Source organism: Lepisosteus oculatus, chromosome 14 (assembly GCF_040954835.1).
Source record: "Lepisosteus oculatus isolate fLepOcu1 chromosome 14, fLepOcu1.hap2, whole genome shotgun sequence".
Lineage (NCBI taxonomy): Eukaryota > Metazoa > Chordata > Actinopteri > Semionotiformes > Lepisosteidae > Lepisosteus > Lepisosteus oculatus.
The window spans coordinates 32,909,903-32,919,636 of NC_090709.1; the positions used below are offsets into that span (position 1 = coordinate 32,909,903).

General features: G+C 54.0%; 1 long non-coding RNA gene, 1 other non-coding gene and 1 pseudogene across 2 annotated transcripts in view; 1 reads left to right on the plus strand and 2 right to left on the minus strand.

Moving 5' to 3' along the window:
- Window positions 1–531: 531 nt before the first annotated feature.
- Window positions 532–1,719, plus strand: LOC138242391 (uncharacterized). The gene is made up of 3 exons (XR_011191545.1): window positions 532–556; window positions 1,351–1,443; window positions 1,692–1,719. It is a non-coding gene; the product is annotated as an uncharacterized lncRNA (long non-coding RNA).
- Window positions 1,720–8,967: 7,248 nt separating this feature from the next.
- On the minus strand, window positions 8,968–9,083 carry LOC138219261 (5S ribosomal RNA; annotated as a pseudogene).
- A 534-nt stretch (window positions 9,084–9,617) lies between these two features.
- LOC138245326 (5S ribosomal RNA) overlaps window positions 9,618–9,734 on the minus strand; it is a 119-nt gene continuing 2 nt past the window's right edge. Inside the window, exon 1 of the ribosomal RNA XR_011193936.1 lies at window positions 9,618–9,734. This exon is cut by the window's right edge and continues 2 nt beyond it. This is a non-coding gene — a ribosomal RNA (5S ribosomal RNA).

Here is a 9,734-nt window from a genome sequence, read left to right on the forward strand (position 1 = left end):
ATGGCACCTTTCATACACATAGCAGCGCAAAGCGCTTGACAGACCAGGTCTCACGGTAACACCTCTAGACGAGGAGAGACACTTCCAGTGGTGATCTTGACTGAGGACACGCCCTCGGCTCAAGAGACAGGGTCACGTGTCCAGTATGGCCTTCTGAGAGCACAGATTGCCTCTGGACGACCCAGACTCTTCCTGGACACACTGTACACACTCACCTGTCCAGACTCTCACTGGACACACTGTACACACTCACCTTTCCAGACTCTTACTGGACACACTGGTCAGACTCACCTGTCCAGACTCTCACTGGACACACTGTACACACTCACCTGTCCACACTCTCACTGGACACACTGTAGAGACTCACCTGTCCACACTCTCACTGGACACACTGTAGAGACTGCCCAAGGCCCCTAGTCTCGACACGACTGGGCTGGGCTATTTGGTCAGAGCTGTCTCGGAGATGGGCTGTTTGGCGTCTTCACAGGTCACACCGGTCAGGCCGAACCCGGACTGGCAGCGGGAGAGGTCCCGGCCCAAGTCCCGGTGCTTTTCCGTAAGTCTGACCCGGTCGCCTTCCGCGAGACTGGACTGGCCGCCCTGTGGTGGGCCCGGTGCCCCACATCTACCCTACAGCTCCCCCCACTGACCCCTAAACTCCCGATACCCTACAGCTCCCCCACTGACCCCTCAACTCCCGATACCCTACAGCTCCCCACTCTGGCCCCTAAACTCCCAATACCCTACAGCTCCCCACACTGACCCCTAAACTCCCGATACCCTACAGCTCCACACTCTGTCCCCTAAACTCCCGATACCCTACAGCTCCCCCCACTGACCCCTAAACTCCCAATACCCTACAGCTCCCCACACTGACCCCTAAACTCCCGATACCCTACAGCTCCCCCCACTGACCCCTAAACTCCCGATACCCTACAGCTCCCCACACTGACCCCTAAACTCCCGATACCCTACAGCTCCCCCCACTGACCCCTAAACTCCCGATACCCTACAGCTCCCCAGACTGACCCCTAAACTCCCGATACCCTACAGCTCCCCCCACTGACCCCTAAACTCCCGATACCCTACAGCTCCCCACACTGACCCCTAAACTCCCGATACCCTACAGCTCCCCCCACTGACCCCTAAACTCCCGATACCCTACAGCTCCCCACACTGACCCCTAGACTCCCGATACCCTACATCTCCCCACACTGACCCCTAAACTCCCGATACCCTACAGTTCCCCACTCTGACCCCCACAGTCCTGATGGCCGAGAGGTCTCTGCTTGCTGTAGTGATTGAGTGAGCTCTGTGGACCTAACCTCTGTCTTGTGTCCTCGTTTTCAGCGTCTCCTAGTGGTCCGTCATTTCACCAGAGCTGAAGGTGAGATCTGGGGAGGAGACAGAGCACCCCCTAACACCCCTGAGCTAGGTTACAGGGTAAGACAGCTTCTTACTGTTGGACACACCTGTCCACACTCTTTCTGGACACACTGGACACACTCGCCTGTCCGGACTCTTACTGGACACACTGGACACACTCGCCTGTCCGGACTCTTACTGGACACACTGTACACACCCACCTGTCCAGACTCTTACTGGACACACTGGACATACTCACCTGTCCAGACGTAGTCTCTGCTCCTCATCCCCCCTGCGTTGTGTCTCCCTCTCTCCCCGCTGGACAGAATCCCGTGGTGTCTTCGTGTTTCCCCAAGCTCGTCCAGAAGCTGGAGAGGGCGGCCGAGCTGCAGCTGGAGCTCCCGGGGTCGCCCGGCTCGTCCCGCTCGGGCTCGCCCAGCTCGTTCCGCTCGGTGTCCCCCCCCTCCTCGCCCGAGAGCCCCCTCCGCTCCCCGCCCCCGGCCCCCCCCTCCGGCCCCCTCAGGCCCCTGCCCGCCCCGCCCCGCTGCCCACCCTTCCTCCCCGCCATGCCCCTCGAGCCCCCCCTGCTGCCCGGGGCGGTGCCCCTGCCCCTGCCCCCGCCCGTCCTGCCCCCCATCGCCCGCCCGGCCCCGCCAGGCCCCGCCTGGGGCTCCCCAGTGCGGAGGGCAAGGAGAGAGGCTGAGATGTCTGACGAGGCAAGTGGGGCAGAGTCTGTCCGTCTGTCTGTCCATCTGTCCTTCTGTCCGTCTATCCTTCAGTCCATCTGTCCCTCTGTCCATCTGTCCCTCTGTCTTTCTGTTCTTTTCTCTGTCCATCTGTCTTTCTGTCCTTTTCTCTGCCTTTCTGTCCATCAGTCCATCTGTCCTTTTCTCTGTCTTTTTGTCCGTCTGTACTTCTCTCTTTCTGTCTTTCTGTCCTTCTGTCTGAGTCTCTCCATGTCTCCCTGCTCTCTGTCTGTCCTGCGTTGTCCAAGCTGGGCCTGTCTCCCTGTGTCTCTCCATGTGTCTCCCTGCTCTCTGTCTGTCCTGCGTTGTCCCAGCTGGGCCTGTCTCCCTGTGTCTCTCCGTGTGTCTCCCTGCTCTCTGTCTGTCCTGCGTTGTCCCAGCTGGGTGTCTCTCCCTGTGTCTCTCCGTGTGTCTCCCTGCCTGTCTCTCTGTCTGTCCTGCGTTGTCCCAGCTGTGTCTCCCTCATTCCTCTCTCTCTCCGTGTGTCTCCCTGCTCCCTGTCTGTCCTGCGTTATCCCAAATGGGTCTCTCTCCCTGTGTCTCTCCGTGTCTGTCAGTGTCTCTCTCGGCCTGCTGTCTGCCTGTCCCTGCCTCTCTGTCTCTCTCTCTTTCAGCCCTGTCTGTCAGTGTCTCTCTCCTCCTCCTCTCTGTCCTCAGTGTGTCTCCTTCCTCCTCTCTGTCCTGTGGTGTCCAGGCAGTGTGTCTCTCTCCTCCTCCTCCTCTCTGTCATGTGGTGTCCAGTGGGTCAGTATTAGTGGGCTACACCCAGGCTCACTCACTGCGAGTGTGATCTCAGCAGAGTCTCTGTGCTCTTGGGACACTTGACTCACCTGTCTCTCTCTTTCTCTCCATGTGCTGTCCCTCTCCTGCCCCCTCTCTCCCTCCACGGACTCCAGCTGGAGGAGGTCCAATCACCACCTCCTGTGAGACAGAAGAAAAAGAAGGTGGGTAATGCTCTGATCCTCTCTTTACTCCTGTCCAGTGTCCAGTCAGTGTCCAGTCAGTGTGTCTGTATGAACCCCTCTCTCTCTCAGTGCAGTGTTCATGTACTGGAGTGTCCAGTCATGTGTCTGTATGAACCCCTCTCTCTCTCTCAGTGCAGTGTTCATGTACTGGAGTGTCCAGTCAGTGTGTCTGTATGAACCCCTCTCTCTCTCAGTGCAGTGTTCATGTCCTGGAGTGTCCAGTCCGACTCTTAACGTGACGTGAGGAGGAGCAGGCTGCCGGGAAGGACAAGAAGAGGAAGAGGAGGTGCAGGTGAGCAGACAGGGGGGCGCCGCCCGGTCGTGTCTGTGATTCAAGGAAGAGTCTCCTGTTGCTGTTTGATGTCATGGTGACGTCTGTGTCTGTGTCCCTCACACCTGCAATAACAATATTCTTTCCAGGTTCCTTTCCTGGTTCTGTGCCTGCTAAGATCTGGACTGGACTGGACTGGACTGAATTGGACTGGACCGGAGCTGAGGGACACCAGACTGGACCGAAGCTGAGGGACCCCAGACTGTGCTGGACCGAAGCTGAGGGACCCCAGACTGGACTGGACAGGAGCTGAGGGACACCAGATTGTGCTGGACCGAAGCTGAGGGACCCCAGTCTGTGCTGGGCCAAAGCTGAGGGACACCAGACTGTGCTGGACCGAAGCTGAGGGACCCCAGACTGTGCTGGACCGAAGCTGAGGGACCCCAGACTGTGCTGGTCTGAAGCTGAGGGACCCCAGACTGGACAGCACTGGAGCTGAGGGACACCAGACTGGACTGGACTGGAGCTGAGGGGCCCCAGACTGGACTAGACTGGAGCTGAGAGGCCCCAGACTGGACTGGACCAAAGCTGAGGGACCTCAGGCTGTGCTGTACCGAAGCTGAGGGACCCCAGACTGTGCTGGACCGAAGCTTAGGGACCCCAGTCTGGACCGAAGCTGAGGGACCCCAGTCTGTGCTGGACCGAAGCTGAGGGACCCTAGACTGGACCGAAGCTGAGGGACCCCAGTCTGTGCTGGACCGAAGCTGAGGGACCTCAGACTGGACCGAAGCTGAGGGACCCCAGTCTGTGCTGGACCGAAGCTGAGGGACCCCAGACTGTGCTGGACCGATGCTGAGGGACCCCAGTCTGGACTGCACTGGAGCTGAGGGACACCAGACTGGACTGGACTGGAGCTGAGGGGCCCCAGACTGGACTGGACTGGAGCTGAGGGGCCCCAGACTGGACTGGACTGGAGCTGAGGGACACCAGACTGGACTTGACTGAAGCTGAGGGGCCCCAGACTGGACTGAAGCTGAGGGGCCCCAGACTGGTCTGGACTGAAGCTGAGGGGCCCCAGACTGGACTGATGACCTTTTGTTAAGCATCAATAAAATTTTTTAAAAAAAAATCTGTTTAGCTTTTGGTTTTTTCCCTCTCCCCCCCCCCTAAGGTTCCTGCTGGGAGAGGTGTGAGTGGGGCCAGCAGGGGGCGCTCTCACCCTGCGGTCTGTGTGGGTCCTGATGCCCCAGTATAGTGACGGGGGACACTGGACTGTAAACAGGCGCCGTCCTTCGGATGAGACGTAAAACCGAGGTCCTGACTCTCTGTGCTCGTTAACAATCCCGGGGTGTTTCTGGAGAAGAGTAGGGGTGTTACCCCAGTGTCCTGGCCTGATTCCCCTCCTGGTCTTGACCCATCATGGCCTCCTTATCACCCCCCTCTCTGAACTGGCTCCATCCCCCTGCTCTCCTCCCCACTGAGAGCTGCTGTGTGCTGAGCAGACTGGAGCATCATCCAGGTAGGGCTGCACACTGGGGGGGCTGGAGGGGATCCCCCTGACCTGGGAGGAGCTCTGAGTGGAGAGTCCAGACTTATTAATTATTATTATTATTATTCGTGCTGCACTGGGCTTCAGTCCTGGCAGTGAGAGGGGGACTCTGTGATCAGTACAGATACTTATGACTGTCTAATAATACACGATAGAAATGGAAAACAGGGTAGCGCTGTAGTCCCTTCAAAACGTTTTGAACTGCCAGAAGAAGTTCACAACCCGGACTCGTGAAGGTACAGGTCTTCTCCCTTCGTCCGGAGTAAGGTGAGAGGTCACCCCCTCGGGGCGCAGTATCCCCGATGCACCCCCCCACCACCACCCAAAACGACACACACTTCTGTGACGATTGGGAGACCCCGGTTCGACCAGCCCCTGCGGTGGAGGAAACGACCCGCTGGAGAGAACACGCAGACTCCACACAGAAGGGTCACCTCGGCATTTATTCCAACAGCAAAACAACACCAGAGAGAAACGGTCTCCGAAAGATAAGCGCACACCGGGAAAAACACGACGGGGTCATTACAAATGGGAATAGGAGTTCTTTTTTTCTTTTCCGGACGTCAGTTGTATAGTGTCCTGGTGATTTCTCCCGTTTCGAACGGAGTTTAATGTCGCGTTTCTACTTTATTAGAGAGAGGCACTGAACTTTGGGGAACGTGACATCCACCCAGTATTACTAGTAGGTTGATAAATATAAATGTTCTTTTTTCCCCCGTATGATACCTCGCGAAATATAACGATGGCCAACTCCTTAAGTCGAAATTTAAACCCTTCTCACGCTACAAGACAGTCCGTCAACATCGCCGCGGCTCGAAGCGCGACCTTCGGTATGACGTTGGCGGAAAAGGGGGTAGGGTAAGTGCGTCACAGCCGGGGGAAGCCCCTATCACGTGAGAGGGGTGCGGCGGGCGACGAGCCCCCGGGGGCGAAGAGAAGTTGATTTGCGTGGGGTGTGGAAACACTACACGACCGGGCAAGCGAGCCGTTTTTTTTTTGTTTTGTTTTTTCCAGAACATCAGAACAACCGCAGAGCAGAGATGACCATCGATCCACCTCCAGACGTTTCCTTTTTTGTCCTCTTTGGCCTCCAAAATAAAAAAAAAACTGGGATCCATCGCCAAATTAAAACGTCAACCACTTATCGGGCTTTCGTGCTGTCCATGATGAAACCGTCATGGTTGTGTAAGCATACGTTACATCACAGACCGGCGGCGCTCGGACGTGAGGAGTGTCGTTACGTTTTTGAAATGGCACGTCAGACAAGATCTCTGACAAGATCTCCGAAAAACCCAAACCTGTAAGATTCAATTTCAATTCCGTTTTTTTATATAGCGCCTTTCACAACAAGAATGCCCCAAGGCCCCGAACAAAGGAGTTGTTCCACACCCCCACCACCCTCTGTGTACAGTAGAGCCCCCTGTACTGACTGGAGGAGCTCACCCAGCTGTGTCTGGAGAGAAGCCGGGGTATCGGCTTCAACCACAGGGCTGGGCGGCTTGTTCCCCACCCCCTTCTGTGTACAGAAGAGCTTCCTTTCCTGACTCCAGTAGGAAATGTCACCTGGAGGCAACACACTGGCTTCTTTTAACAGATCACCTCGGGAATCGGGAACAACGGAGCTGTGTGCGGCCGTCTGTACGGAGGGGTTCAGCGCGGGGGGGCTCCGGGCTCGGGTCTGGACCCGGAGGGGGGGGGGGGGGACTGTCTGTGTGGAGTCTGCATGTTCTCCCTGTGTTCTCCGGGTCCAAAGACAGGCTTTTGGGCTAATTGGCTTCTGGGAAAACTGGCCCTGGTGTGTGTGTGTCCTGGGATGGAGTGCTGTCCTGTCCAGGGTGTGTGAGTGAATGTGTGTTTGTCATGTGATGGACTGGTTCCTGTCCAGGGTGTGTGAGTGTGTGTGTCTGAGTGTCCTGTGAGGGACTGGTGTCCTATCCAGGTTGTGTGTGTGTGTCCTGTGAGGGACTGGTGTCCTGTTCAGGGTGTGTGAGTGTGTGTGTGTATCCTGTGAGGGACTGGTGTCCTGTCCAGGGTGTGTGAGTGTCTGTGTCCTGTGATGGACTGGTGTCCTATCTAGGGTGTGTGTATGTCCTGTGATGGACTGGTGTCCTGTCCAGGGTGTGTGAGTGAGTGTGTGTGTGTCCTGTGATGGACTGGTGTCCTGTCCAGGGTGTGTGAGTGTGTGTGTCTGTGTGTCCTGTGATGGACAGATGGTACCAAGCCTGGACACCCATGAGACACTGGCTTCCTCAGAAGACTCTCACGGAGGGCACACTGTCCCTAACCCGGGTCCAGAAGAAACTACAGTGATCTATAATTCCTGCGCCTCGGAAGGGTTTATGACGTCTATGTTCGGCGCCCGCGCCCGTGGACTGGCGGTTTGGCGTCGCGCTCCGCAGCTCTAGCTTCGGTGCGAGGCAGGGCGGGAGGGAGTCGATGTGGCCTCGGCGCCATCTTTGCTGGTGAGTCAATTGTGACCGTTGCGGTACAATAAACCATCAATAAACCTTTTCCCACCCCGTCCAGTATTTCTGTCGCGGCCCACGTCCCTTACAATCGACAAACTATAAAAAAAACAGTAGCCCTTCGCAACATTACACGCCATTTTTTTTATTTTAAACGTCCGCTAGATACGCAGGTGGCTCGATACCTGTCTTATCCTCGCCGGCGTCTTTATACCGGCAAGTGAATTTTATTTGGGGTCCCTCAGAATTGTGACAGAAATGTCAGTGAACCACAATAAAAAACGAAACTTTTTTTTTAAAGGCGGTGAATGGATTTTTTGAGTAACCGTGTAGCGACTAACGTAAGGAAAAAAAGTTGTCTTTCCCTACGAAGACGTTTTGGTACAGGACTTTCTTTAAATATCAGTTGTGCATAGCGTTTTACAAAAAGTTGATGATGATCTTGGAGATAATTGCAAAGGAAAATTGAGATAACTACCAAAACATTACGTGTGAAACGACAGGACAGAACTTTGAACCCACAAAGAAACAAAGGTATGAAATATTGCCTCGTCATGGGGGGTTGATAATTGTAGTAAGTGTTCCTAATTTTCGTAAAGAAATGTATATTATGGGAGTCACACGTGAGATTTAGTGTATATACGTTTAATATTGTGCATATATACGGGGTTAAAAAGTGGAATGAGTATGATTATAAACTCGTGTGTCCTATAATCAGATAATTTTTGAACAAGCTTTGATTAGACAGGTGAAAAACAACATCAGATCCTTTATTTTAATATATTCTCACGTCTGAATATCAGCTTCTCCCCTCTGGCCAACATTTCAGGGCTCCCAGGTGTAGATCCCAAATTGAAACAAATATTAATTTGTTACCCAGTTAAACAGTTAATAGAAGTGAGTGACCAGGGTAAATAAAGGTGGGTCAGTGTAAACTGTTTATTCTGGACCAGACTTCGTCATGTGTGATATGTCATGACTTCTTATATTAAGTTTTATCTTTATATTTAGTTCTACATGTGTAATAGATGCGATGTGTGTCCATAAAAAGGTTTCTCCAGGGGAAAATCAAGTTCGTTTTAAAACCGTGTTTCCTTTTTAGGGTAGGTTTGCATTCCAAGTGTGGGGTTTTTGCCTTTTTGTATTTTTGCTGAGACAAGTTGCCTTTCTTATACGCGGAGGGATCTGCTCGTGAGATGTCCGCTTGGTCCATTTCTGAGCTCAGTATAAGGTGTAGAAAGCATGACTGTCATCATAACCCGCATCTCACCCAGGTGTGGAATAATGTTGTGACTATTGCTTCAGCAATAACATGCTGATTGCATGTTTCTAGATGGGAATAACAGAGATCTCAACTACTGAGGGGCCTTATTAATAAAGTCTCCACAGCCGAAGCGCTGTGTCTCTTTTCAGCTGGCGATAAACCTTTCCTCGATCCTTTGCGGACTTGTTAAACTGTTCATGATCAGAATAAAAACGCTCACGCTAATACACAAGCACCCGTGTCTCGCCAAAGCTGACAAATAAACAGACGGACAAGCCGCACTGCACGTGTGAACAGGGGAATGAGCGAGCGCGCGGGGATAGGGCGCCTCCTGCGCTTAAAAGCTTACAGCACCTGGTATTCCCAGGCGGTCTCCCATCCAAGTAGTAACCAAGCCCATCCCTGTTTAGCTTCCGAGATCAAACAACAAGCGTGCTCAAGGGGGTGTGGCCGTAAGCGAGAGCAAGGCTCGCTGGCACCCTTCTTATTGAGAGGACAGCTCCGTCACCTCTTTTACGACGCTGCTTTTTTTGCCTTGCGTTTTTCTCTTCCCACGTTCTCTATCTTCACTGCCTTCGTCCCCGCTCTATTTCACTTCAGCCTTTCACTCTTGCTTCCTTCCAATGAGGACGGAGCTGCGGGAGAAAGGGCGCTATAGAGGATCGCTGTGGAGAGCTGCTGCTGTGCTTTGACATCTGAGCTCTGTGGAAAACGATCTCAATACAATTCTGAAAAACGCGACTCTCCGAACGCCAGCCGAACAAGTCTCCACAGCCGAAGCGCTGTGTCTCTTTTCAGCTGGCGATAAACCTTTCCTCGATCCTTTGCGGACTTGTAAAACTGTTCCTGATCAGAATAAAAAACGCTCACGCTAATACACAAGCACCCGTGTCTCGCCAAAGCTGACAAATAAACAGACGGACAAGCCGCACTGCACGTGTGAACAGGGGAATGAGCGAGCGAGCGGGGATAGGGCGCCTCCTGCGCTTAAAAGCTTACAGCACCTGGTATTCCCAGGCGGTCTCCCATCCAAGTACTAACCAGGCCCATCCCTGTTTAGCTTCCGAGATCAGACGAGATCAGGCGTGCTCAAGGGGGTGTGGCCATAA